Source organism: Helicoverpa zea, chromosome 16, assembly GCF_022581195.2.
Source record: "Helicoverpa zea isolate HzStark_Cry1AcR chromosome 16, ilHelZeax1.1, whole genome shotgun sequence".
NCBI lineage: Eukaryota > Metazoa > Arthropoda > Insecta > Lepidoptera > Noctuidae > Helicoverpa > Helicoverpa zea.
The window spans coordinates 7,628,318-7,651,580 of record NC_061467.1 but is presented as its reverse complement, the minus strand read 5'-3'; the positions used below and the strand labels follow the sequence as shown (position 1 = coordinate 7,651,580).

Below are 23,263 nucleotides of genomic sequence, written 5' to 3'. Positions count from 1 at the left end.
TTACTTCGATTTCGATTCGAGAGTAAGACGAAATTAGTATTACAAAGGTAAGTACATACCTACCACTGTCTTTTTTCAGCAGTAGAATCATCAGAATTCTCACTCGACTGCGTTACAAGAAGGTGTCTTTTATATAAAGTGTTCTAATAATAATACGTACAACCATCAGTCATGCTCACTAAGGTGTCAGTTGCCACATCGTAAATGTATTGAAACTCATCAGATATTCGCTTAAAATGGTGGTGTGTTATTTTTAGACTAAAAAGTAACACAATATTTCGATACTTTATGAATAAATTACGATTTCAAACTTCACCGCTATGTTTATATTAGCTACTAAGGTGTTTGCATGAAGTGGTTAAGTACTTTATCTTATAGAATAACAAAATTGCTTTTATACTTAAACATAACAAAGGTATTGACTTTCTATTTAAGAAAGTCAAGTCCTAGACCCTTTGATTAGTTATTTTGTCATGTTAGACGTTTTTTAGTTCGCAGTTGATTTGGTCGTTATCAGACTAACTAAAAAGTTTGATTTTATTCACGATTATATAGTTTTCAAAATAAACTGTCAACCAACCATCGGGCGATAGTTTTATCTGTAGGGTACGGACACTTTTAATCAGACATGTAACAAGTCAAAACTTCAGTTCAAATATTAAACTAAGAAATAACAGATAAAGTTTTAACCACTTAACTTATGTAATAACAAATCCAAAACTAAGTTATGATTAAGTCATAGATACAAAGTTTGTAAGTTAAGTAATAACTTTTAAGTGGATAGATAACATGGTCATTAATGTCTTACAGTTGTGGACAAGACCCCACGTTGGGATGATCGCTGCTTTCAAGAGTTCCTATGAGTATCTTGGTTTTTTCTTCCACCCTTTTTATTAATTACAAACATCAGTTTCAATAATTCACCACAACTTATAAATCATGCTAACAAGACTATAATAATTTATTTCAATAATCAAGCAACCATCTTTACTTTTTCTCAAAAACTTCTCAGTGAGATTATCATCTTTGTTATTTTGCGATTCATTGACTCCTGCATGCCTAAAGAAAGCCTTTTTTGTTTACTTTATGATTACATCATCATAAATACATACAGTCAACCAAAACAAACACACAAACAATACGTTAATACCATCTTAATTTGGGACGAATCTGTTAGGCCCTTGTCCCATGAGCGCTGTCTAAACGCCTTTATTCCGATCTGAATGTCACCGCTTTATAATTTATGGCACAAAGGCTTAGTGCTTGTTTAAGCAATGAGTTATTGTCGTATGGTCTATGGAATGCATTATGTTGGCAGTACTGCGTCCTAATGTTTGCTGAATGTTGGTATTGAATGTGAACTCTGTGAATTTGGTTCGAGTTATGTTATTGTGCTTTTATTTAATACTAATACACATTACTTTTGGAACAAACATAATCAATATAGTGGAATCGATATAGTTTCATTGCTCATATACAATTCAATGTTTAAATAATTGTATGAATTCACGTGAGCCATTTCAGGAAATTATTTCATAATTACGAAATATTTTATCCATCACATATCACAAATGGTAACGTTAAAGTTATTATAATTAGTTACAATATTTTTCATTAAACTCTAGTGGTTTTATGAAAACTCAAATAATGAGTTTGTCAAAGTCAAAATAAACAGTACAACAATCCATCGATCGAATTTTAAAGCAACACAAAGTATGAATAAAAAATAAACAAAAACGCGTCAATTTTTCGTAACATCACAGAGGCGATTTGATCCTTCATAAAATCACGGGTCAGAGAGTTTGAAAGGGTGTTTTCCGACACTTCCTCATACCTTGGCCACATCAAACGATAAAATAAGAAAATACATGATAAATAATTCTGATAAAATTGTGGCACAGTGACCTACCTTTTATTGAGTTATAGACTGGCCAAGAATAAATACTGGACAGCCATCACAATGCCCTATTTTTGCATCTTCAATTGCGTTTGATAGCACTGCGACACGTTTCGAAAACTAAGGAGTCCAAATTCAACAGTGGAGGATAATCATAAGTGATTTTATAAATATGTTATTGAATACACATTCACGGAAAATCTGAGTACGAAGAAAGTATTAATTTATAGCTGTTACTGTTACAGCCTTTGTATCGTCCCACTGCTGGGTACAGGCCTCCTCTCACGCAAGAGAAGGAGACTTTATAGCGAATGTTATTTATATTTTATAGCAATGATCAGCCGAGTGTACGTCTAAAACAGTAGCTTAGAAAATATATTCAAAGTTGTTTAAATAAAAGCCATTAGAAGCAGCAATAAAACTAGTAATAAATCTATTTAAACGTTAGATTAATCTGATAATAACATTAGTACTCATTTATTGCAGGTTGAAAGCCTAATAAAACGTATTCGATTACAAATGTTGGTAGCGAGAATGTCAACCGATTCCTTTCAGTTTTTATCGAGTAACTAGCTATTCAAATACTACGCGTTTATTAAAAATAAATAAGTTATTTTCAATTACTGTAAGTATTGTTCAGTTATCCGGTTGAATTTCCAGGTATGTATTTTCATTATGTTGCTAAATATTTGGTTGGTCTAGTGGTCGCAAACCTCTCGGCTTCGATTATTGTTCGGGTTCTTACCCAAATCGAACCGAGATCGCTTCCAACTAGTTATACTTCCAATAAGTATAAAGCCATGTATTCACTGGGAAACAATATTTCAGATACACAGTTTCTGAAACATCACGTAGATGTTTACAGCAACAATGTTTCGGAAACTCTGCCGACCACATCGTCCACAGAAACAAAATTATATGTTTCTGAAACAAATAATTTTGTTTCAGAAACACGTAGATATTGTTTCTGCAACAGTGTTTATAAACAATTGTTTCTCAGTGAATACATGGCTTAATGATATTATACAATATGTTCTAAAGAAAATTAAAATTACACAGGAAAATTATTTAATAACTTTAATTTTTATCTCTTCCGCAAAACTATAAATACATATATTAATCTGCCTGAATAGTTACTTAGTAAAGCAACTACTTAGTTGCAATATAAATATAGAACCATTTGGCATGAAATGTCAAATAAATTATAATAACACAGACGTAAATAAATAAAGTCATGAATAAGCAATTTTACATGCAAAACAAAGCTGAACAACGCTATTCTTACGTAGGTATAACATTCAAAAAGCTGGTTCAACAACACTTGATTAATCTAGATAAGGCTACGTAACGTGGACAGTTTCCAATAATTTCTAGATGATGTTACCCAGATATGAAAGACTATCTTACGCACTGGATCCGCCGCCATGACTATAACTACATATACCTATATATATTAAAAATGGTTTGTAGACTAACACTAGGAGAGATATTGTAATTTAACAAAAATAGTGATAGGTCAATCATGCACTTGAGATCACAAATCGTTACTTAAGCACATAACAGTATTATCAAACACAAACATACACCTGACGCACACAGATACGTCATCCTACGAGTAAAAGCTGTGCTCTCGCACTTTTGGCAGATGAGACGGCAATGCCGTGTCCACTAGGTTACATTCTCCAAGCCAGATATTATAATCTAGTATTATCTACAAGTGATACAGCCTTACGCCTACGCGGTTGCGACACCAACTTTATCAATATAAATCCTCTGCGGCCGTCGAGTTTGTAATTAAAACGCCGGAACCAAGACTGGTATCACGGGACTTGAGTAAATAAATGTTAATTTTAGAACGTCAAGAAAAAAAATACGTCATGATTATCTTTTGACAAGATCTTAGGTAAATATTTGTGTATGCAAGTATGTACATCAAAGGAGAATTAAAAAAAAACCGATGACTAAAAACACACATATGACTTGATAAAGGTGTCCCTGATTGGTCAGTTAGTTATGTTCCAACGATTGATTAATTTGAAAAACGAATCAATTAGACGCATATTAAGCTACATAATTAATAATAAATTAAATTATACAAAGAATAATCTTTATACATAAAAATGAATCCCTATGTGTCTTAGTCAGGCCATCAAGCGTAAACGACTGGACCGATTAAGCTGATGATTAGAGCAGAGGTAGCCTAGACCCGGGAAGAACACAGAATAGTTTTTGTTTTGACAGCAGTTGTCTCGCGACGCGGGTGAAACCGCGGGCGGAAGCTGGTTGGTTATAAACGTGACAATCGTGATATCAAACGGAGCGGTGACTCATAATGTTTTCTGATGAGTTTTTAATTGTTTATTTACAAGACGCATTGTTATCTCTTAGTGTAGAACGTCATAGAGACAAAACTTATCACTTTGTATACATTTGTCTTAGATGTCTATATATAGTATAAACTCTGCAGCTACTGAATTTGGCACAAAATCTTATCTAATACCTAATCTATAAACAAGGTAATACAAACGCTCACCATTTTGTTTAGGAATATTCGAAACAATTACATAATTATTAGCGACTCTACAGCAATGAGTCACTAGTCTAAGATCTTCAACCATTTCACTAAACTACTTTTATAATTACCTACTCTGGAGTATTTAGTGGACATGACAGGTCAAGGAGTTAAACTATCGCTCGCGTAGGCGTACATTAAGGTCATCGTATCAAGAAGCCATTCATTAGACACGAGACACAATGAACATTATTAGCTGTCACAGGTAAATTATGCTCAGGGTCAATGAACTAAGTAAATTAAAGGAACCTGGGACCTGCTATCCTACTGGTAAAAAGTATCATATATATTATTGTGACGGTGAAAGTTATATAACTGTAATGTTTCATAATCTATTCTGTAGTGTTTGTGTGAAAGAAGAAATCACTTCCACACGTCCTAACATTTTCGTTAAATATAAGAGTTACAGAGTGATCCACAGTCTATATTTATTTAGCTTAACTTTAAGCACAAACGACAGTATTAACCCAAATATTTGTCTACTAAAGGCACCAAAACAGTCAAAGCGTCTGCAAAGAATACCAGGAACGGTACATAAATCGCAGTCACCATTCGGGAGCTACAGTTTTCCGTAAAGCGTCTATCTACAGGCTCCAGTCGGACTGCCTAAGTACACTATAAAACGTTAACAAAACCGCATCCAACAGTGTTACGAGTGCAGAATCCACCAGCCAAGTCTTATTTGTTCCCACCCTTAATTACATCACACAATTAATGGTACGTCATTTGCAATGGCCAAGTGGAAACTCAGCTTTTATTATAAAAAAGTTAATTTCCTTAATTTGGCCTCTTCCCTTTCGTCAGCCTTATTCTTTAGATTCATATAATGGGAAAAGTCCTGCTTATTCACATTTAGGCATTCTCTTTAACTTATATTTTCTTAGTAGAAAAATCTTTGTTATTTGGACCGTCAAGTTTTTGTGGGCCTTCGTTAGCTCATTGGAATACATTAAATAAATGAGAACTTTTTATGTCTAACTAGAATTTGAGTGTTTTAATTGGGTAATTTAAATAAAGATTACTGTAATTAGAGTCGAACTTAAGTGCCTAAGTTGCGTTAAAAGATAGTACTTTCGGATTACATTATCTTTAAGCTCAGACGATGTCCTTTCAATGCTATAGGTATAACGTACCAGCTGTGCCCTACAGTTGCACCCACGTCCCTGAAAACCCCGTATTCGCACGCGGATATTTATAATATTAATAAGGATTTTTCCCTCAACATTAATTATTTATTTATAATTGATTCACTGTCTTGTTCGAAGATACACTTTTCGTTAAACAGAAAAATATCGGGTTCTAAAGCCGATTTTTTTTTGCCTTTCTTGTCTTATCTCTTGACACCAAAATCATGCACATGATTGATACTGATGCATTTTAAGCGTACAACGCACACATAATATACTATTAATATGTTAATGATATTGTTGCTCACCCCTATTCTCGTACTTAATAGGGGCATAATTAATAATCATGAAATATTCATAAAACATAAGCTTGTGTGAAGCAAACTGTTTCGATTGTGGCGACAAGACTCACGACTGGTTTGTTACAACGTTACAACCCTTCGTGGCATGCCCTCTGGCGGTAATTTACAAGACTGTACCTACAATTCCATTTTTAAAAAGACAAAACGTTTATTTTTAACGATGAGATAAAAGTAAAGGAAATTCGAGTATTGTCTATAGAGTTTTGGATCTTATTTTGCAATTAACCCAAATACCTAAACCTACAACGGTTTACAAAAATTGTAGTTATCCTTTCGCTGTTTGCTTAAATAAGTAAATTAGTCTACAGCTGCTTTCATCGGTGATATACCTAATCAAACCTCCAAAACGAATAACCACGATTTCATTGGAGATAATTAGAGATAAAAGATCATGTCACTAACTAGCCATTTATAACTAAAAAGCTTTACCCTAAAGCCTCATTTACGCAAATTTACAGTAACCCGGTGACTTACGGAGCTACGTTTACACCTAAACCAAAGAAAATGTTTCCTGTCTCAAAAAATTCGTTACCATAAATTATCATTACCGTGTTTTTGTTACAAATAGAGTAATGAACACGCAGCCAATCTTCCTAAGCCTTGGTTCATAAAAACTGACGTATCATAAATATCACATCAGGCTCGTTTCGTAATATGTGACCCCAACAATCATTTGTGAAGCAAATTACGTCTGCTAACCGCCTAATGTTGTTAAGATTATACTTTGATAGTAGGTACTGTACCTAATTTACTTTTTACGCTTGGAGAAAGTCCGCTTGTTTTTCGAGAATTTGTGTTTGTATTTAAGACAAAGAACGTTATGTTTTTCTGTGAAGTAGTGCAAGTAGCGGACTCTAGCTTTGCGTCCTTTAAGCATTGTGTTGTCACCTACAAACCTCTCTCAAAGCATAAAAACTGTATTACGTATATGAGTAATATTAGGTCACAAAAGCAATTTAATTAGCTAAATCTATACCATGTGGGATTTAATAAATAGCAATTAGTATATAAAAGCTAATCACAACAACACAAAACAATATGAAACGAAAGCTGACCTGCTAATTGGTAACCAGATACCAATAACATTATATTTTAAAAACACACTAAGTATATACTTAGTTGTTCCAGAAATTAATTGAAACATTTAATCAAATAGTATTGAGCTAAATAAATACAGGTTTATTTATGTTTATATATTCGTTAATCCCGTATAACATGGCATCGTAATCATGACTACCCAATTAGCTACTAATTACGAACAACTGAAGAAAAATCTGCCTCATTAATATTAATGCGTCACTAAACTTTTATGTGTATACCATTTCTTATGAAGCTGTAGTTTTATTACGTTCATTTATTAGAGTAAATAGTTTATTTACTTTTTAATTATTTTTGCAACTAAGTAGGTTGTGTTTGTTTTTTGAGAGCTCATTAAAGGAGAGTTTATTTACAAATGAAACGCTTATCAAAAGTTCTGCATTAACCTCATGAATGTCGCTAATTTTAAAACAATCGAAAATCAACTGCGCTCCAACATACAACGGATTAACTGAATTTTTCAGTTACTTTACGTTGCTATCATCACTCATCCTTATCATGAATCCTCATCTAGTCAAGCTGGAACCCACGATAAGATAAACATACCTACAAGTTTATATGTTATTATTGACCTTTGGGCAACTACAACAAAAACTAATAGGTAATTCCATTCAATCACAACATACAGCTCTTCTATTTCTTTCCACCAACCACTCCTAAGCAGGTGATTAGTATACCAGTGCCAATTACAAACAAATTACTAGCGACACATTACAAGATGGCGCCTGGCTAGCATCATCAATAAATTATTCGCCTACTTCTATCCCTGTTGGTGTTTGGCGAACTTTTAGTAATGAAGTGAGGTGCGGTAAGACGATCGGCTAGGGTTGACTAACGAAAATAAGATAGCAATACAATAAGTTTACACCGAGAAAACCTTACCAATATTTATCTAATATTATGGAATACAGCTATCAAAAAAAAAAAGTCGTGGTGGCCTAGTGGGCAAAGAACCAACCTCTCGAGTATGAGGGCGCGGGTTCGATTCCAGGTCAGGCAAGTACCAATGCAACTTTTTCTAAGTTTGTATGTACTTTCTAAGTATATCTTAGACACCAATGACTGTGTTTCGGATGGCACGTTAAACTGTAGGTCCCGGCTGTCATTGAACATCCTTGGCAGTCGTTACGGGTAGTCAGAAGCCAGTAAGTCTGACACCAGTCGAACCAAGGGGTATCGGGTTGCCCGGGTAACTGGGTTGAGGAGGTCAGATAGGCAGTCGCTTCTTGTAAAGCAATGGTACTCAGCTGAATCCGGTTAGACTGGAAGCCGACCCCAACATAGTTTGGGAAAAAGGCTCGGAGGACAGCTATCAAAACAATAAATGAATAATATTTTCGAAAACTGAAACTAACATGAATAACATACTTAAAACTTTCTCCTAAGTCTGAAAAATATTATCATAAAAACCACATCAAAATCGGTTCATCCAAACGTGAGATAATCTCGCACAAACATACAGGTCAAATTGGGAATCATTATTTCGAAGTTGGTTAAAACTGAATTGTGTAGCCATATAGGTAAGGAATAACATTTCATATAAGTAATTGCTATTTTATTACTTTGTAGAACTAATGTTATGCTCCGTTAAGTAATAACGTGTAAGGCTTCGTTTGTATTTAATAACATAAGATTTCCTTATTGACGTGTCGCTAACAACTTGTAAAATAGACTCGATGTTTATTCCCACTCGAGGTACCGTTGACAAGTGCTTACGGCGGAAAATGAATAAATTCTAAGCGAATTATGTAAATGTTCTTACTTATTTCCATTAATATTTTCCGAAAATAGAAGTCCCCGTTTGAATCTGTACTTAAACCTAGTAAAAGCTTTGACTTCTAATGGCATACATTATGTTGAAACAGTCCAAAATGTGGACGTAAAGTTGGAATCATAATCCCCTAAAATAAATACGCACGTTCAAATTGCAAAATGTACGTTAAAGTAGCTTACATAGAGTGTGTTTAAAGTTTTCTATTACGTCTGATTCTATTTCAATAACAGATTACCTACCTACTTAATTGTTTTATAAACAAAAAAGTGTTTGAAGAGGAATCACTTTCGAAATTGGAACAATCAAAACATCAGCAATTCGATTTGCCGCTCAACAGTGCTGCCAACGTTATCACGGCACAATGTTGCCAGCCCTCGCTATCTGGCGGAGTCCATTGAGTTCAGAAACTAATCGAGTCTGCCTGTCCAATGATCCAGCCATGTCCAACACACAATAAGGCCAGGTTATCCCCCGGGATTGCGGATGTCTTCTGAAACAATACCGGAATTCTGGCCCGCTTCGTGTGGCCCCACTTTGACGGTTCGATGTTCTAGGCTTCCAAAGGCATAGTAATAGTTTCAGTATATAATATAGAAACCGAATTTTAGAACCGAAGGCAGTTTGCGTAACGTAGTATGCGTTTAATTCATGACGTGCCTACAATATTGCCCACATTTTGTAAGTAGCAAATTATTTTTTGTTTTCCCTGAATGAATACATCATTGACTCATGTTAACATTCTTTATTCGGCATGATTAATACCGAAAAATGCATAAAATATTGTTTTCTATGGGGGAACTTTTTATTATTGGCATTCCCTAACTGCAACATAATGAGTAACAACAATTACGTCAGTATTCGGAAGAATCCGGACTCATTTGCATTGATGTCATAGATAACGGATCGCCATTTTTCCGAACCATAGAGGGTCACGTTTTTAATGACAGGTGATGTCATTTTTTTTCCTGAATGCTACAATGTTGCATCTTATCGATATGCAGTCATGAAACACGTTACATCATTGTAACAAAAATGTTTAGCGCGAGACGAACTAATAATATTAATATTCTGATTAAAATCCGCGAAGGTATCGAATACCTTTTGTGAGTATGCGCTCTGCATTCTTCAGAGCATACATAATTTCTGGCATACATTGTATCGGTAAATGATCGATAAGGATTTTAAATTATGCATACACTAAGCTATCTAATTTAGTAGTGGTTTTAAATGTATTCAAATACACTACATTGTCTCGGATATTTTAGAAATATTAGCACGGAATTTGTTACTGTTTGCTGAACAGTAGGTAGACCACTGAAATCCAATACGTAGCAGATTTGCTTATAAGATATTCACGGCTGCATTACAGATGTCATATCATCAGTTCCCCCTAAGTTAACATAATTATGTCGATCACATTCATTAGCTATTAAGGTATAATGGTATGCCACACCGCCGATCAATCTGTTATACTTGATTAACTACGAACACGGAATTTGATAAACCCCATAACAATTATGTAAAAACCCTTTATGAAATAAATCCTAAGCGTAATTTATTTTGCGGAAAACTATTACGTATATTCAGATTTGTGCATAAACCGTTCGTTTTGATTGGTCCAATTACTATTACGCAAAGGAGTTTTTGCTTTAGATACTGGTCATACAATTACTGGTTGGCAAGAACATAAAAATTCTCATTTTAAAATTGTGTTGCTCTTTCTCATTCAAATCATTTTGCAAATTATACCCAGGTGGAATGAAACATCTTGAACAATTTTTTTTAAGTAACGAATTTGGAATTCAACAAACTTCAAATAAAACACGCAAACTAGTGGACAGGTAACCCTCTAAATGGGGTCTCTGACACTCACTTTGGCGTGTTTTTCTAAGGAATAAAAAGGAATTTTCAATAGTGACCGAACTCAGGGCGAATAGATGGCAGGATCGGGAACCAATAAAGAAACTGGAAGAATTCTATTCAACGCATTCCGAGCTCTCGAATGTTCTTGTCTCCTTGTTACACGATGCATATTCAACCACTCTGGTTACGTGCTGGAATTGTAGAATTTGTTTTCTTACGTTAGTGTTTGTAATGGTGAGATGGAAAGTAAAATGTTTGAAGAACAAACTAAATCTTTATTCGAAGGAAATTCTTGTTGAAGTCGTTGAATGGATTCAGGTCTCTTCAGGTTCCCGTCTTACAAATGTGTTGAAACAGCTTTATTTTGAGTTCTTTATTTAAACCTTTTTCTTAACAATTAGTAGACAGTACCTAATAAATTGTATCGTCGCGGAGGGTTTTGCCCAGCAGTGGGATAGTATAAAAATACAAAAAAAAATAACAGTCTCAACAAAACTAACAAAATGAATAACAATTAACTGTTCTGATAACGTCACTCAAATTTTAGTTCCGTCAATATTTCCTATTGAATCGTCCTAACGCTGCGAAATTGCCGTGACGTCACTCTAGTGGGAATTATCGAGTGACGTAAGTTAAGCATGCAACACTTGTCAATGTCATCAGTATTATAATCACAGTATCATTAGAAAATACGGTTTATAGTGCGATTTGGAAATACCGAATGTCACGTTCTACGATATTGAGTGTCGAGTCTCACGTTCCGGCTATGACGAATATCCTAAGGTAGTAAGGTAAAGGTATCGATATTTATATCGTACGTTATGTCAACTTCATACTTAGTTCGTTTTTCTTGTACGATTCAAACATACAGAAGTATGGGACTGAAAACGTCGGTATAATATACTTATATTCCTATCATGCGTTGACTAATAAATAGATAATAATTATAGTATACGACTATTTATATGCCAAATAACTTTTTTATAAAGTTACCAAACAGTACAAAAACCGTAATTAAATAATATTTCCCATCAATATACTACATCATTAGGTCCATAAGATCAGCACATAACAGTATAAGTTGTAGGTATTATACTGGCTTTGTAAAAAATATATGAACCATATAATATATGAACCATTTGTTAAAAGGCATGATACTATTTTAATAATTAAGAGTAGTGTTACTTGTCATCCATGTACTTATTCTGAGAATGTTGTGTTTGTCAAGTGATATTGTACACAAAGGCTATTTTTAATCATCTGTGCTTGTATAACTAATGTTAATTTATGTGTAACAATTGTAGACAAACCAATAAATAAATAAAAAATCCAGATTGACAGCAAACAAATAAAAACTCGGCAAACTCAAAGGGGTAATGCGAAACTTTTTCTCCCAAATCACTTAACAACAACTTTATTGACAATGTGATATCGGCAAGACGTGGAAGTCTATACGGGCTATTACCGAATAAAATTTCATAGAAAGCTTTGCAAACAAGCTTGATGGAGGGACCCATTAGACTTCATGCATAAATTGTTAGTATAGTGACAACAAACGATGTCACCTCTGCTTTATGTCGCATTGTTTTTGGTTTTTGTTTTTTTAATACTGGCTGCTTTTTATGCCAAAAATATTTTCGTTCTTTTTTTGCTTTTGTAAATCGTGTTAAATTGGTGTGTGAAATTTTTAGTAGGTAATACGGGAGTTGTTTTTGAAGGCAGGTTTTCGACTGTATGTGGTGTTATTGATTGTACCTAGGTGTGTGAAAGTCATTGAAAATATACCTGTATTCAATTTTGATTAAAGTTTCGTACCTATATGATTCTCGTGCTGCTCAGAGAACGATCGTAATCCCTTCGCAAAAATAAGTGTATTTTTATCATGCAAATCTACTACAAAAACGAATTCTTTCCCTTTTGACAAAAGGACCTTTAGCTCCCAAACATTCCCTTACATAAAATCAGTATACTTAACAACAGTTTAACACTACATAGCAACGGAATAGATCGTAAAAGTCAATAAAGGTCGGACATAAATCCTGCGACCCGATTGCGTAACGATCGAATCACTGACGGCTTCCAACTATCAGAGATCAGGCCGAAACTTTCGCCCAAACAAAGAGATTGCCATCTACATAATTAGCCTTTTTTCTGCTTTTTTACGTGACCCGTTACTGCTTGGTCATATTTTTCTTTAGCGCTTTAAACATTCAAAAACAAAAGGTGATCAAAATGCGTCTGTCGAATTTAACAATAGTCTATGTAATGATTTTCATTGAAGTTAAATACAGCAACATACAGCAGTAAATGGGTAGTTCTTATTATGAAGGAATTTTAACGGAACATTATTAGTCCCATGCTTTTTTTCTAAAATTGACTATGCTAAGTGGCCAGAAGTCAAGATTGTTACATAAATAAGCACAGGTTTTGCGGGTCAGACAAAATATTGGTAAATAATTAAATTATAGGTCTTTAAAAAAAAAATCAAGACTGGCAAATGATATATGGCACAGGAAAATGAAAATAAACATGAAATATGTATAAAAATGCATAATAAGTGACGTGTAAATTATTCACTTTATATATTTAATATATTTATTAAAAACCGTTAACAATTTTAAGATATTAATGTTATTTTACTGCCTGAAAAGTGAGAAAAAACCAGGAAAGTGAGATTATCAAACACAAATTATCAGATTTATTTTTTATTTAAAAACAATGAATTACAAAATTTTAATAGTAAGGCACAATAAATAATGATAGTCTGTTTTAAACAAGTCTGTAAGTTAATAGTCTAAATTTGTCTTAAAGAGATGAATAAAATCAACCCATTCTCTGAAATGAATACGTTATACAAAATAATCAGCTGCCTTTTTTCAGGTAGTACTTTAAACAGCCTTAAATATTAGAATGGCGTTTATAATTACAGTGCTTTTTTTATAATAATCAGTCAAAAATTCTCTAAGTACATAGGTCGGTTTAAGTTTGCATTGCATAGTCTTTATCCAATAACCAGGCAGGACAATTGAACGATACTATTTCCGTTTTGATGCAGTTACATTGCGCCCATTGATGACATATTGCATGCATTTGATCCAATCTTGACCTGTTGTGTCTTCTTCATGTAACAATCCACAGATAATACAATAACAATCATCAGAATCAGTTTCGAGTCTTTCTCTTGTCTCGAGTCTTCTCGGATATTATTTTTTATCTTTCCTGTACGTACTTCTTGACTTTAATTACCTAATACTGTTTTTTTCTTTTCTTTCAAAGAACCTAACTTCTGTGGATCATTTTTCATTCTTCCATAATGTTTTCTTTATTTTTTTTTGTTTTGTGCTAGTACTTCTTCCCTGGTCTTTTTTTTCTTAGGTTGTGACATTTTGGTTTCTGTGGAAACAAGGCCTCAACGGATTAAAATGTAAAATGTTAAGAAAAAAAATAGAAATCAAAGTAAATCTATCACTTTTCTGTAACGTCATCATTTTCCTGTGTACACAGATCCAGACAAGTGATATGCAGGAAAGTGATAATTTTGAGGTTATTCACAAAAAACACAAAAACGCTGACTTTGAATGACATTTCAGTACTTCATGAAATATTTACCCTTGGTGTATTATTTAAAATAATAAAAAGTATATATGAAATCCAAATATTGTTTACGTAAATACTTACCATACAAGTGAGAAGTTGTCTGTCCCGAACGCGTCAACGGTCGATGAGAGCTTCGTCGCGACTGTCTGATTGGCTGTTACGCGGAACTATAAGCGGCAATGAGCTTACCTAACTACCTACTTTGTTATAGAAATCTGGCGACAGCTGTCACAATTCAATTTATAGGTATTCTTGACATGTTTTTAGCTGACAGGAATGTAATACACAATTCTTGTCGCCCCTATTCTATGATTAAAAATCGTCAAAAAATAGGGAGCCACGAAACTTTTTTTTAAGTTTTAGCAAAGTTTGACTAATTGTTACTGTGATTAGGTATTGATTGATTTATTTATGTATTAACTTTACGCATTATGTCGGTAGAAAACTTGCTTTTTGGAAAATCGCCCCACAGGAAAATGACAATTTTGCTCATGTTGAGGCATTTTTCTACAAAAAGATATTATCGAATCTATCTGAATTTCAGTGCCCATATAAAATCCAATTGTTAAGTCATTTTAGATTTAAAATAAATTAAAAATATTTAGAAACTAATGAGCTATGATTCGCGCCAACCAAAATTCCTTCATTATGAGAACGAGCCAAATATTTAATATTTATCCAACTTCTACAATGACAATATATCGACAAATCACACAGAACAAAACAAAACAACATTTTAATCGTATTTTTATTGAAAGGGTGAAGAGAGGTGTCGGAAAAGTCCATAAATTGTGCCTACATGGTTTGACAGTTAGGTCTACCGTCCATTACTGACTTCGTAACTACAGTTCTATCCATTTGACTTACAATTTAATGGAAACGGTACTGAAGATGGCTTCACTTCATTCCTAAGATGGCAATTTTCTATATTTCTCGATGCGTTCGGTAAGAATCGTAAATACTCGGCCTAATGTGATTGCTGCATCATTCCTAACTGTATGATGAAGGTTGCCGATCAGTAGGTACAGTTAATTGTAGATACCCTGATATTTATTAAATTATTATTCATATCTTATCTCACAGATTTTCTTGGTATAGGAACGCCAGAATTACGTAGTTAGCACTTGCTGTTTTGCCTTGTTTTCGCCAACATCCATAGGAACTTCTTCTCGTAACGAGATAAAATATAGCCTACGTTACCGGGAAAGAGCGTAACTTTCCAACAGTGAAATTTTTTTTCAAATCGGTTTAGTCGTTTCGGAGCCTTGGTACGATACAAACAAAAAAATATTCGTCTGTATCGTACCTATTAGTATAGATTGAATAAAAATGCCATACCTACTTAAAAATTTACATAAATTAAGAATGTACATAATAAATAAGTTATCAATACCGATAAAAATGACAATCGATTAAAAAAACAATCGTTACCATGACTCGTTACTGCATAAGTACATGCATCAAGGAGCACATCGATTTAAAATCGAATAATAAATCAGTATCGAAAAGAGGTTGCGTCACCTTGTTCCTATTATTCGAAACAATAGTGAATACAAACGACAGTATTTTTAATCTACATCTCGGCCATTAAGCTTACGATGTAAGGGACAGTGATGAATGAATTTCATATTATTTGCTCCTTGTTTTAAGAATTATGACAAGAACTTGTGCCTTTGTAGGAAATACTTATAAATCCGATACTTCCAGCTGTTAATTATTTATTTACTTTTTGTTCCTGTGAAGTCCGTATTAACACAATAGGAGTTCCCAGACAAAAACTTAGTTATACGCAAACTCATACTTAAGGCATTCAAGATGATTCTAAAAGAAACAATCAACAAAAAAGAAGCCACAACTAGCATCACACAACACATTTAAATATCTGAAGCAAAAAGCGAACATGCTAATAGATTATGATATTTACAGATCAATTGCTGACCAGACTATACAATAATTCAAGGTAAGGATACACAAAAAAAAACTGGTAATCGATCCTAATAACATAACACTTGAACCAGAAAAACAAACACATTTTTTTCGAACGCTTCACCACAAAACTGTCAATGGCCAGCGTCTACACATAAATCGTGAGCAAACAACAGTAAGGACAGGTAAGAACACAAGTTTTGACAAATTGTTCGCTCAGCGCATTGTTTGGTAACAAAACAGTGAGCACGACTGTACATTGTTCCACAGAGAATTGATCACTATGATTTAAGATGCGCCGGAGTCGCAGCGGAGGTCCGGTAATTAAGTCGGTTTATGATAGACCTGTAATGGATGGGACCCACCTATGAATACGGTCGTTGTTATTATTTGCATTGTTTATAATATTCATTTACATGGTTATTAAACATGTTTTTTGTCCCTGAATCGTTTACGATAGAGGTTTATGAGTATGGTAAACTATTATCACTTACGTCTAGATCCTGTCGATAAATAATCTTAAAGTAAGTATTTGACCACGCAGGTACAGTCAGGGATGTATTGGAACTAGATTGTTAGAAAACTTAGAAACCAGTACAGACTATGTTTCAGTCTGACTATAAAATTAACATAGTCTACAAAAATAATCAAGTTTCAAAAACCTCGCTATCACCCACCCTGTCAGGTAAAAACACAGCAACTAATTTAAATTACAGAGCACATACAAAGCACACTTCGATAGTTCACCTCCATCGCCTATTCATTTTCTATTCCTACTTAGTACTAGGAATATGGAACAACAATCTCGCATGGCTAGCATGATTCGTACACTATGATTTAAGATCGTTACTCTAGACTCTGCGGAGGTCCAACATAAACACACAGTCCACAAGCCCTAAGACATTGTTCACGTAAATACTGGAATCAGAATACAGCTCCAATACCTAAATATAGTAATGACATATCTAGAATTACTAGCTACAAAACATTGAAGAGAAAATAAATAACCAGACTGATGTAGGCACAATTATTCTTGTCAAAGGTACGTCAATAATATATATCTGTCTATCTATTCTGAGAAAAATGAATGGTCTAGACGCGGCATTAGTGTGTGGGTTACATAAGTTCATTAGTTACAATTATGTCACTGATGTGAACATTTCAATTTCGTTGTCCTAATTGTAGAAGAGCAATAACGGCGAGCGACTGAGGTGCTCAAATTAAGTTAGGCTTTGAAAAATAACCTTTTTATTTCGTAGAATTTAGTTCATTCTCTCTTTATGTTACAAGGCGTAATTCTTGTGTGGTTGACTTAAACATAATTTATGTTTGTCTTCACAAAGGCAGTCATTAAAAAACATATTTCATACAAGACTTTTCATTAGCATTATCAATTATTAAAATAGAGTCAGCATCGAAGAACTAAATATTATGAATTTGCATAAGAAATTTATAAGTTGGTCAAGTCCCAATCGAATACAATCCTTAATGTTATTGGAGCTGAGTTCGATTTGTTGGTGACAATAAATTCCTGGATCGTTAAGATGGGATATCAGTCGCCCACGCGACGTCCGAACTCACAAGAACTTAATTAGTTGCTTCTCAACGAGGACCCCGATGTTATTTATTGTCTGACAGACAATTCTGATTGTGCACTATAATGTAAACCTCCACGGTTGATAACTATTTCATCAGAAGATAAATAAACGGCGCTCAAAGGGAAATAATTACAAAACATCCATATATCAGTTTGTCTCCTAACATATTATATTACGGTAGAAAGTAAATTTATTTTTACATCGGGGCAAAAGTTACGGGATTAGAAGAGAGATAAATCTTATAATGAGTAAACTGATATCGTTTAATTAGATTGTAAGTTCGTAAAGTAAGGTGGGATGACGACGCTAATTTATAGAGGTTAGGAGACAATTTATCTTCAACTTAGGTAAATTATAATAGGAGTTTAAATTACACGCATGGCTTCCCAAATTCCTAGATATATTTATGTGTGTATTAAATATGGGTTGTGTAAGTGGTGAGACTACATAAGTAGAAGCGTTAAGTTTATGAATTTTGTTATCATTCATGTTAGGTATGTTTAGTAAACAAATAATTTTAGGTCGTAAAATAAAGTGTCAGCTTTTCATTGAACTTATAATGGTAACATAATTGCAGAAGTGTGTCATTCTAATTGCATAACGATCATAATAGCACAATGGTGAAGAAGTTAAATAAATCCCGCATTAAACATTTACACTGACACAAGAGCACTATTTAAAGAAAGATTCTGCAACAATTTTACGCATACGGTAGAATACATTTCATATGCGTAAAATAAAGAGATCCAGGTAATTTGATTCAGTCTCTTTCTACAAAATACGACACAGCACATAAAGTGGAATAACAAGACAACAACAAAGTATTAAGATGTTCAGAAAGGTAGTTATGAGTCGCGTGCGGAGGAAACAGCACCGATTGAAATGTCGAGTCTACTGGCATTTCGACTCAGTCGCGTGTACTTGATAGCGCAAAAGAAAGTATGGCCAGCGCCAAAAGTACCTACACAAATCAAGACTTTCAAAAATGCATAATAACGTAGAGTCAGAATTTCTTAGAAACACAAACACCAATCTTAAACAGAAAAACCTAGATGAATACTCTGATAAGTTATCAACGACCGGTGTTTAGCAGGGGCCCGATTTTGCTTAATTAATAATGTCAAAATTGAATAGAAAATGAATCGTAATAGCAGTTTTAACCTTAGCGGGTATTCTGCTACTACATAATATAAGACAAATTATTGAAACACAGAAACGGATAAAAACGTTTATTTAAAAGAAAAAATTGCGCCACAATGCCACATACGCTTCAATCGTAATTGAGTCGTGATTGGATCTCAGTCGGATGTGAATCGTATGTCGCTTAAGTAAAATTAGTAGAAGAAATTTTGATTTGTTCAGCTACTTTTGAAGCTGACTGTACGTTTCATATGTTCGTGGCACGTCTTTATATGAAGGAATATTACTTCAGTGTTTATGGATATTTGATGTGTTCCTCAGACAAGCGGAAAAGCTAGAAAGGTAGCTATTTCTCTCTCTTTGTTCGTGGAGTGAGTGGCTTATTTCAATTGGTTTAAATATTATGTCTTTGCTAACAAAATACTGCTATGTGCAGAACACTCAGATTTGCTACTGTTATTTGTGGAACCAAAATAACTTATTATCGGAACCGTTTATCTACAAAACTATGCAACACAGCACACATAACATGGAAAGGTAAAGTCTCTCCCTCAGCAAAAAACCCTTACCTACAACCCTTACCTCAACTGAAGATCAAAACAAAATCAATCCATTTCAACTCCAGCAATAACTGAAAATTGTTATTACCAAATAAACATAAAACGCGCCAATGTCAAGTAGCGCCACAAAAATTAAAAAACCATAAACCCTTTGTATGCGACACTTAAGACATTTGCATACAAACACTTTATTACATCGTAAAAATGCTAATGCAGACATGAATAAAAGGAAGAAGATATTGCATAAAATAACAGCAGGTGAACTATTAAAAAAAAGGCCAAATGCGAGTAGGACTCCTGCTCGAAGGGTTCCTTAGAACCAATCACTTCGATACTGCATATCATCATCATCCTCCGAGCCTTTTCCCAACTATGTTGGGGTCGGCTTCCAGTCTTACCGGATTCAGCTGAGTACCAGTGCTTTACAAGAAGCGACTGCCTATCTAACCTCCTCGACCCAGATTCACTTCGATACTACATTATACTGATACATTATAGATTTTAGTATTTTTTGTTAAAGCGGCAACAGAAATACATCATCTGTGAAAATTTTAGCGGTCCAGCTATCATGGTTCATGAGATACAGCCTTATTGACAGCCAACGGACAGCGTAGTCTTAGTTCCGTAGACCCGTTTTACGCTTTAAGTACGGAACCCTAAAAGACTATATTTTTCCTGTAATTAGGATTATTCCTTAAGGCTCTAGTGTAGATAATAATCAGAATAATATCCGAACTGGCTCCTGTAAGATCATTCCCACATCCTGGCAGATCAATATCTTTATAACTAATGTGTATTATTTACTAAATATTAACTTATGCTAATTGCCAACTTTTAATTAGGGTTGCCAACGCCAGTATATTATTGAATCTTTGTCAAATATGAACCTTTTCCAGGTTTTTTTGTTACGTTAGCACCTAGATGAGTTGAGCTTGAACACGTGAGTTAAATGAGCTATTGAATAGTTTAAAAACGTTATTCCTTTTATTTAATAGCATCTCGCAGTTCAGCTTAGGAGGCTATTTACTACTAAACCGGACAATTCCCTCTAGATGCTTAGAATTTAAGGCTTCCAGCCAGGGACGGAATTCATTCAAATAAATTATCAAAATGTAGGTAATCGTAAAAGGTACTGAGATAAGGATGTCTAAAAATGGAACTATCTAAAATGTAGTATGTCAAAACGAACACTATATGTATTTCAAATATGAAATTTCATACAAAACGCAAAGGAAGGAAGGCTTTTTAGAGTGGAGCCGCTACTAGAGCTGTTCAGGTTATCGATGTTAGTACGTAATAGATTTCCTCAAAACACTACCTGATTATAATCCTACATAAGTGGCACTCGAATAAGGAAACCGGTGACAAGAGTCGGTACTCGCTTATAACCTGCCAGTGTTTATGAATTCATAAATAGGTCTTACTTTGTTGGAGGTTCTACAATGTAAGATCAGGTACCTACTCATAATACGTACCTCTATATTAATAAATGTATTTTCATATATTACAGACATGGCCATAATTGACTGAAGTTAAGTTATATATATATATAAGTATTTGCAGACAAGGAAAATAAGTTGAACGTCCATTGCCCTGAAAATGATAAATTATGAAGCATTAAAATGCTCAGAAATAATTCTAATTCTATCAATACTATTTTATACGGGAATAATAATGTAAAAAAGAGTTTTGTATTTACTTTTTTACTAAGAATTAAGAACATCGTACATCAATACTTCAATAGATATGTTTTTACTGCCTGTCTTATCATATGAATGGAACAAAATCTCATTATATGCATATTTCGCTAGAAAATTTTATAGTTCTTTTCATATGAAAGGATATTACTCGTATAAAATTTCGTTTAATAAAGTAGCGGCAAATATGGAAATATCAAAAATATGTAGTATGTATGTATTGTGTAGTATGTATGTATTGTTTTATTTCACAAAAATATATCCAACAAATACTTAATAAATCCACAGTCTACATATTTTTAGTTTTGACAACCCTAATTTCAACATTCAATATTAAATGCATCATAACAGGTTCCCGACGTAAATTCCAAGTTCGTTTTTAATAACTTAATCATTTAACTTTGTTCCAAACACTTTAATTTAATAGCCTACATTTGTTGTTAACTTATGCATTATTATAATAATATTATAACAAATTGGTGGTATTAATAAAAGCTCCGAAGAATTTATTAATAAAAGGTTCTCAAATTAAAAAAAGAAACAAATGAACGTAACACATTCTAATTTCAATTTAAATGTAAAATAATTCGAAACGTAAAAGTGCTTTCAATTCTAACCGTCATCAAATTAAACTAGATGCCATTGGTGGAGAACTTATGAGCATCTAAAACGTATAAAGTACGGTATTCAATTTAAATCCATATTACAGGTATGCGTAGGAGTTGCCATTGTTTGTACCATGTTAACATGACCGCGGACTCCCACATAGTCTGCTGATAGAGACATTAAAGTGGACACATATTTTGTACACTTCAAAACAAAAGTATGGGACAGTTGCAGTAATGCTAGTTAGACTGGAAGACGACTCCAACATAGTTGGGAAAAAGGGTTACAGTAATGCTGGTCACTGCTCCGAAATTCGGGATGTAGGTACCTAATTCATAGAACTACGGAAAAAGGTTGTTATATTTGATCGATCCAAATAAGCATATTTAAAGCAGTTCAGGTTTATTTAAGTAAGTGTAGTTTTGGAATAAACATAATTGAAATAGTAATTTCTGTCGAATACCATTGGGTATTGCTGCATGGTTTTCGTTTTAAAGAGATTTTAAACTTGACCCTTAAATTTTGTCCCCGAGTGTACATTTTTATACTAACAATTGTAAGCCAATATCATAGAGAGAGACTTTGTCCTTTATGTCATCACTTTTATTTTTATATTGAACGGAAAGGGTCACAGGTTTATCAATTATTAGTCAACTGTACGACTCATATAATAACGACTTTGTAAAACAAAAACTAAGTTATACAAATTATTTAATACCTAATGAAATTACATGTATATGTATATGACTAATTTTTATTCAGCAAATTATGAGTCACCTACCCATCTATTTATTTTTTTCCTAACCAACGCCCTATATTTCGTATATCTATTTATTATCCTTTAGAATTAGTCCTCCATAGTTATCTATTTGAATACTTATTGTTTTAGTAGTCAACATTCTAGCTGCTGAAAATACCCATATTTTTTTCAACACAGCAATAGCAAAGAAGCTAAATCCTACATTTTAATAAAAGCTTCCTCTAGCACACTATAAGCATTCGCTTGGCACCCCGTCTCGAATCTTTGCAAGACATATTACCTACTTTACATCGTACGTGATACAGGCAATCACTTAGTTCACTTCATACATAAATCTAAGGAACTTGCTTTAATGCACGACATCGTGCGAGTATATTAGCTGTCTTCGGAGATAATCCCTAAACGTGCAACCGACAGTTTCATCTCAAACTTGAATGGGAACTAAGTATAAAGTCACATGTAAATACGTATGTAAAGTACTAGCCGTATTCCCCCGGTTTCACCCGCGTCCCGTAGGAACTACTGCCCGTACTGGGATATAATATAGCCTATGTTACTTGCAGATTATTTAGCTTTCATTTGGTGAAAGAATTTTTTAAATCGGTACAAGAGTTTTTGAGTTTAACCATTACAAACAAAAATCATTTTTTTTCTCTGTATAATATTAGAATAGATATTATATGTAG

The 23,263-nt window shown here is 33.7% G+C and overlaps 1 protein-coding gene and 1 long non-coding RNA gene across 2 annotated transcripts in view; both read right to left on the bottom strand.

Moving 5' to 3' along the window:
- LOC124637443 (G-protein coupled receptor Mth2-like) overlaps nt 1-23,263 on the bottom strand; it is a 78,448-nt gene that overhangs the window by 47,556 nt on the left and 7,629 nt on the right. The gene's annotated exons all lie outside the window — the stretch shown is intronic.
- LOC124637445 lies at nt 13,386-14,946 on the bottom strand. Its single transcript, XR_006985242.1, has 2 exons — nt 14,372-14,946; nt 13,386-14,086 (listed from the first exon to the last, which is right to left on the bottom strand). It is a non-coding gene; the product is annotated as an uncharacterized LOC124637445 (long non-coding RNA).